The sequence below is a fragment of the Lepisosteus oculatus genome, chromosome 22 (assembly GCF_040954835.1).
Source record: "Lepisosteus oculatus isolate fLepOcu1 chromosome 22, fLepOcu1.hap2, whole genome shotgun sequence".
Classification (NCBI taxonomy): Eukaryota; Metazoa; Chordata; class Actinopteri; order Semionotiformes; family Lepisosteidae; genus Lepisosteus; species Lepisosteus oculatus.
The window spans coordinates 10,887,937-10,895,252 of record NC_090717.1 but is presented as its reverse complement, the minus strand read 5'-3'; the positions used below and the strand labels follow the sequence as shown (position 1 = coordinate 10,895,252).

At 40.7% G+C, this 7,316-nt stretch overlaps 1 long non-coding RNA gene across 2 annotated transcripts in view; it reads left to right on the top strand.

Annotated features, from left to right (window-relative positions):
• Nucleotides 1-255: 255 nt before the first annotated feature.
• LOC107079752 (uncharacterized) overlaps nucleotides 256-7,316 on the top strand; it is a 196,206-nt gene continuing 189,145 nt past the window's right edge. For both annotated transcript variants that reach the window (XR_001480666.2, XR_011182979.1), the window contains exons 1-2: nucleotides 256-320; nucleotides 848-903. This is a non-coding gene — a long non-coding RNA (uncharacterized lncRNA). The remainder of the gene's footprint in view (nucleotides 321-847; nucleotides 904-7,316) is intronic.

Genomic DNA, 7,316 nt, shown 5'->3' with positions numbered 1-7,316 from the left:
TAAACTGATCTCTGGAACTATTATGTAGTGTCGGTGTCTTGTAGAATTTATTGTTGTTTACATAAAGTTTTGACTAAAAGCGTCCCCAACAATAAATTCACATACAACTTAGATGTGAGAAAATATGACGATCTAAAGGTTATCACTACTTTGAATTTGCTGATACTTTCAGTTTTATTTCACTGTCAGCAGCTATTTTAGGCTTTAAACAGGTCGTCGCTTCTTCTTCAAAACCTTCCATTTTTAGTTTCCCACGTTCAATTTGCTGTCAGTGCGCATGCGAAGTCTCTTCACCTGTTTCAGCAAATTTTAATTCGAAGGTAGGTTACACCTGGAACGAAGGAAATTTGTGTTTTAGAATAATAAGGTGCTTTAGTTTGAAAAATAAAACAATACAACAATAACGCCACACGCCCCGCACATGGATTGTGCTATTTGTTAGTTTAAAAGTAACTTTTAAACAATTAAAAAAGTTTAATAACTAAACAGCGTCTACCAAAATTGTTTACAGTAAACGCCGTTTGTCAATATTGTAGCATGCGACAGAAAATAATTGAATCCTATTAAGCACGAAATGCCGAAAATGTATATTCTAAATAAACCGGATATAGCTGAATTGTTGGACTCTGATCCACGCATGACTTAAAATGTATTTTTGCCATTAAAATTACGCCAAACTGCAAAAGTGGCCTCTGCGTAGTTAAAATTAGTACGTTTTTTTCTTTTTCAAGTTTATGTCAAAATAGAGTTAAATAATATCGCTTGTGATACAATTTGTCAGAACATTACTGAATTTTGAAGACAGCGTACACTTAATTTAAATCGACTTTTTATGTCTTTTATCTAGGTTTGTGTTTTGCTGTTTGTTGGACCTCTTGGTGAAAAGACCGATTTCGCAAAACGGTAAGTCCTTCTCGAGTTTATCATGACCTCCATGTAGCTTAACTTGAATGTTTTATGTACTCTTCTTACGACAGGAACTTTTGGGCACCCAACAGTTGTCAGATAATTCCATCGAAACAGGCAATTGTACCAATTTAAATGATTTACATGTAAATGTGAACGTATTTACTGCACTGCTTTGCTTCGGTGCAATGTAATTTAGAATTTTGTTCTGTGGTTTCGGAACAATGTGAAGGAAACTTCACTATAATCTTGTATTTTAACTAGGTTATGAAAATAAATTATTTTGGGTTAACGTTTGATGGAACAAGCAAATTACTCAGTTGTCTGTTTGTGTTGTATTAATATAAAAACATGGACGTGATGCCTAAATAACATAGATTAAAAATTAGAACCAATATTTCTTTTGTAATTAGAGTATACCTAGAATTGTCTTCTGTCAGGAAACTTACAAGCTTTTAGCTTGAATTAGACTTGAAATGCACAGTAGCATTGTGTACCTGTGGATCTGCCCTGCAATGTTCTGGGAACATTCCTATCCTGAATGTAGGCCCACCTTGTGACATGTGTTTCTGACTTTCTGGGTTGCCGTGACACTAAGTTTTTCTGATAATGGATGGATGGCTGCGAATGCACGTTTTGTGAAAGGTGAGAGATAGTGGGACGTGTTACAGAGTGGCCCCATGCCAGAAGATGACATAAATTTCCTCTTCTAACTCTGCAAGCTCACTTTGCTCTTAATGTTGACACCCCCTTTCCTTTAGTGCTGGGCTTCTACCCAAGAATAACTGTAACATATGCTGACTGTTGTGATATCTGTTTGAGGGAGACCTATCTCTATTAGGTTTTGGGTTTGAAATCTCTTTTCCAAAATAATTTACAAATTTAACCAGATCTGATTCCACTGTCCTGAGCTGCAGTCCAAGTCTGTATTACTGATACTGCTCTGTCTGATTCTGTCGGTCACATGAGGCTTTGGGTGGGGTGGGGTGATGCTGTCTTGGATTCCTGGCATAAGCATCTTTGCCCAGCTGTAATTGCCATACTCATAAACAGTCTTTATCCCTCTTAGATCTGATGCTATCAAAGTCCATCAAATGATATCCTATCTTTCAGAGGCTGCTGGAGCCAGTTACACTTCCAGATCTGCAGATGACAAGCAATTTATTTCAATTCCAGTTAACCAACAGGCTTTCCTGTTCTAATTTCACATTAGCGTGTACAGTCAGAACTGGCCACGTCTCTCTGTTTGTGGGCCTTTAAAAAAAAAAAGTTGTAGCAGCCTTTTGTAGAGCTGTGACTCTTGTATGAAATCTGTCTCATTTCCATTACTAGCCCAGTCACAACCAGATTGTAGCCATTTGATATGTTTGTATGGGGATTTAGGGATGAGCGTTGTCGTGTTTTCGGAGGGAACATCTGGTGAGGGTAAAAGGTTATAGTAGGGATCCCAGCCCTTTATGGCATTCCTTTCAAAGGATAAATCACCACCAAGTCACTCCAGAATCCAGGAGGGTTATTAACTCAAACCTTACAGTCATGGCTCCAAAGTCTTTTATATAGTTAACTTGGATGAATTTTAAATACTGGTAGAGCCCACTAATTACCACATGAAAGCAACTGAAATTCCCTTTCAGTGAAATGCCTGCTCTGTTTTTCAAATTAAAAAATTAGTTTGTCCTAGAATTGATTCACTTGCATTTTTAAATGGATTTTTTTTTTATTATATACCTAACCAATCTGTAATTGTGGATCTGAGATGATGATTCCTGTGAAAGAGAATGAGTTGCAAACATGCTCCTCTGACATCCCCACCTGCAGGGTGACTCATTACTGGATATGTTGGAAGCTCCATAGTGCCCAATAGGAGAGTGGGTGCTGAATGGAGGAATGGTGCTGCTCTCACTGATATCACTGCAACCTTATTGGTGCTCAGGAAGTTGCTGTTTGCCATAACGCCAACACAATCCTGACCAGCTAATCCTATCCCAACTTTGACTGTGCTTTTTAGACTGTGTATAACTGTCTGAATAGTCCCTCTCTTGGTTAGCTAGTGACATGACTTGGATTCAAGCTAACCATGTGAAGTGGTAGTATTTTTAACCAGTGGTTAATTGCCTTAGGATAAAAAATATTCTTATGTGAGGAGTGTTTTCATGTTTTTTTGCAACTGTTCATTTTTGTAATGTGCGGTTTCTTGCTATAAGAACATGACTGGACTGGCGAGTTCCCTGTTAGTCTGGTTTTCTGTTCCTGTGATTACTTTGAGGATTGTAAAAACTGAGCTTCTGTTATGTCAAAATGCTGACTTGTATATAAACGTACTGTTGGCACTTTGAGAAGAAAGCAAAAATCTTGTGACTTTCTACACTTGAAGACACAAGGCAATGATGAGTAAGACAAATGTCAAGGGCTGTCAGATTTGCAGTTTGTGCTGAGGTGTATTATCTCATGCAAAGTTGTCACTGCTGCCATAACACATAAAACATTTCCATTTGTTCCCAAAAGCATTGTTGTCTGCTTAACTTCTCTTTGTTTGCGCCATGCCGAGACAAGAGCATCAGTTCCTAAACAGCTTTCAGTTTACAGTTGAAAAATTTACTATGTGGTCAACAAACCTGACACACAGATTGTTTGCAATGAGAGCGATGGCTGTATTGCTTTTTGGAATACCAAATCTTTTACATGCTGTCCTTGTTTGCAGCTGGAAAGTGTTATGTAACACTGAGGTTTGGCGGAAGCATAGAAAGGATTTGAGAGTTCATTTGAAGTGTTTCCTTTTAACTGCATGAAAATGGAGCTCCATTGACATGACATTATGTGTGACATGAGTTGCTTGTATATATCCAAAAGAAACCAAAAAGACAGTGGTTTTGTGCATGTATACAACCCTCCTCCACCCTGTGGTTTCAATTAATAACTGCGATTTGTGAAGAGATAGACCCTGGCAATGTGGTTGCGTGTGATGAAATCGGATGTCAGGCACGTAGTAATGCTGCTTTTGTCAGTCTGTATGTAACAAGTGTGGAAACTTAACATGAAGGACAGCTGAAATCTGCAGTTTCTGGTGATGTCATTGTGTTAAATGGGAGGCTACCGTTCTGTGAATGTCACCATACATAAAACATACTTGTAATTGAAGCACTGTGGCTGCATTATACTGTATGTATTTTAAGTCCAGCTTAACCAGACTTCTTTCAAACCTTCTTTAAAATGTGTTGCCCCCTCACATCTCCTTAAATCTTGCAAGTTTTATCTTTATATTCTGTGCATGAACTCCTGTCAGGGTGCAGATAGTCAGAACCGTCGGTCTCCAGGTTTGGCAGCAGTACGATACCCAATCACCGTCGAACCACGATGTAGTGGGAAATGAGGCTTGGAAATGGCCAGAGCCCATTCTGGGGTCAGAGTGTGAGGCAGCTGCCAGTCTGTGTTGACATGAGGCCGAATGGGTGCCTTGGTGGCAGACTTCACACCCTCCACTGACCAGGAAGCACTTGACGGCTCCCAGTGCCCTGCCTGGCGCTAATTTCCCATTTCCTTCCTGCCAGGCTGCATGTAAATCACCCTTCCCCTCCTGGTGAGCTCAATCTGAACTAATTTCCCTAATGCTGTTTAGACTATAAACCCCTCTCTCTGGAGACAGAAGCCTCTGTTTGCTTGCAGCATAATCCTGGCTGACAAAGTTGAGAAACGCAGGCAGTTGGCAGCCATGTGTGTCCGTAGTGCCATCGTGAGACTTTCAGGCCACGGGGGGGGGGGGGGTGTTCACGTGAGGTCATGGGATGTTAAATTTCCCAGATATTTCTCAGGTCTGAGATCTTCTTGTAACATTTCAGGAATCTTTCAGGAAGGCTTTCTGCTGCCGAGCTGACACCTGGTCAGAGTAGTGCTTGTCATCTGAGATGTGAAGTGGGTACAGTACAAGTACGGGTGTGGGGGGAGGGATAAGCAAAGATTTTTATAATATATGCAAGAGTAGTGATAAGAAGTGCTGTGATGGAATTAAATGTAGTACCCTTTAGGCAATAATGTGTATATCTTATCTTGCCACTAAATGTCAAATACTACATGTGTGAAGAGAATTTCCTGTTTTGAGGGGTTTCACTTCATAAGCAAGGGTTTCCATTTGTGAGTGGAGAGCATCAGTAGTGGTACAGGGCATATAAGCATTGTTGGCTATATGGACAACAGTGAGAAGAAGAGATGTGATATCAGTGGACAGAGCCCAGTCTGTCTGTGCTGAGAGACAGAGTGGGGATGACAGTTGTCAGAGAGGTCACAGATGACAGACAGATAGCTCAGCGTGGCCATCATGGGAGCTGCCATCACTGTCCCGGAATGTGGAAAACAATTTAAAGAGCACTCGCCTTCCTTTTAGTGTTTGTTTACCGTATGAATCGAAACCTCTGTGATTTCAGATGAGAGTAACATTCCAGCTCTTCATAGTCAGGTACCAACACCATTTCACACATTTGACACAGGCATGAGAAAGTTTGCCTGAACAATATGTGTTTTCAGGTGAAGTTGAGTACATATACTATGTTGTTATGGCTACATTTTACTGTAAACAATCCAAGTTGGATTAACACGGTCAACAAGAAAATGAATAGTTTATATGCATCTCTTCAGGAGTGACAGAAAGTCCGGGCCTGAATACATGGAGCGGTGGCTCTGTGGCTAAGGATCTGTGCTGGTTCAAATCCCGCAAATCCTTCTCCGTTGGGCCCCTGAGCAAGGCCCTGCTCCGAAATAATGAAAGGGGGCTTTCAGGGGCACTGTATAAATGGCTGCCCCCACACTTCTCTCTCCCCGCCTGTGTGTCTCATGGAGAGCAAGCTGGGGTATGTGAAAAGACAAATTCCTAGTGCAAAAAATTGTATATGGCCAATAAAGTCTTATGATAGTCAGCATTGCTGCCTCCCCAAGCTGGGACCATGGGTTCATTTCCCAGTCTTTGGGGTGCTATCTGTGTGGAGTTTGTATGTTCTCTCCATGTTTACCACAGTTCAAAAACATAGCGGTACGTTAATTTGCTTCCGGAAAAATTGGCCCTGCTCTGAGTGTGAGTGTGTATGTCTTTGCGTGTGTCCTGCAACGGACTGGCATCAAATCCGGGGTGTACCCTGCCTTGAGCCCAATGCTTGCCAGCGTAGGCTCTGACTGTCCTGCGACCCTGAGGTGGAACTAGCGATTAGAAAATGGATGCATGAAATATGTGATCTAAAGGATGTGTCGCATAAAAGCAGAATTTCCCAAAGGGCCACAAGAGCAGTGTGCATATCAAAGCTGTCAGAACAAGTAAAGGTGGGAAAACAAAGAGACTGTAAAATTGGAATTTTAAAATGCAGGCTTTTTAGCCACTGAACCATGGAAAGACGTTTTATATAGGCATGTTTCTCTGTCCCTTGTTCTAAATTTGTTAATGCCTCACTATGTTGGTGCATGTGACTTTCTGCATACAGTCTTTTCTGTATACCTGTATCAACAGCTCAGCAGTGGTCTAGTGAACTGGATGGGGAGTAAGACTGGACCGCAGCTTCTGAAAACAGTAGTGGTTCTGCTCTCCGAATCCCTGGGGAATATATGTAGCATTAAGTACCTTAGACCATTATTCATAAAGGTCAAAATGCTACCTCTTAATAATGGTGGATTAATGCCATGATTAACTTTAACTACAAAAATCAAAATATTCTGGCATTTAGTGAAAACAATATATTGAACATTTTCTAGAATTATCACACATTAAGGTAAATACTGCATCTTTACAGTGAATAACATCGAAGTCAAATTTAGTTAACATTTTTGTATTCTTTTGTGAGGCTGCACACCTTCCTGAGGATTATTTAAGGCCTCTCTTCAGCTCCTTCTGTTATTGGTCTCTTTCCATGCCTCTTTATCATTTCCTGTTTAGTGAAGCAAGTTGCTCTTTCGTGATTCACTTCTATATGTGAAGTCAAAAGTAAGAATCTTGTGCTTACAGCAATCTAATTGAAAAATAAAATAAAGCAACACAAGCAGGCAAATGGAAATGGTAAAATCTAAAACAGTGTACAGACAGTGCAAACCAAGCAGCTACAGAGACAGCCTGTTGGCAGCAGTACAATCCATGTTAACGGAGAACAGAGGAGCACCAAGGAAACCACACAGCCAGTCTGAGTCAAGGACACACTGAAGCATGCAGGTGAGAGCTGAACGACCATATGATGTTTGAGGATGTGTTTTGAACAGGAGCCAAATGTTGGTCAGTGATGAAAAGATCGAATATCTCAAACCGTTCTTTGAACTTGTTTATTCTGTTGTACATCCTGTGAGGAATTAAAAGCCTTCAGTAATGAAGAAATACGATGTAAGCTGTAAGTGACTGCCCAGTCTACCTGGGATATTCACATATTGCTTCCTAACTGACAGAT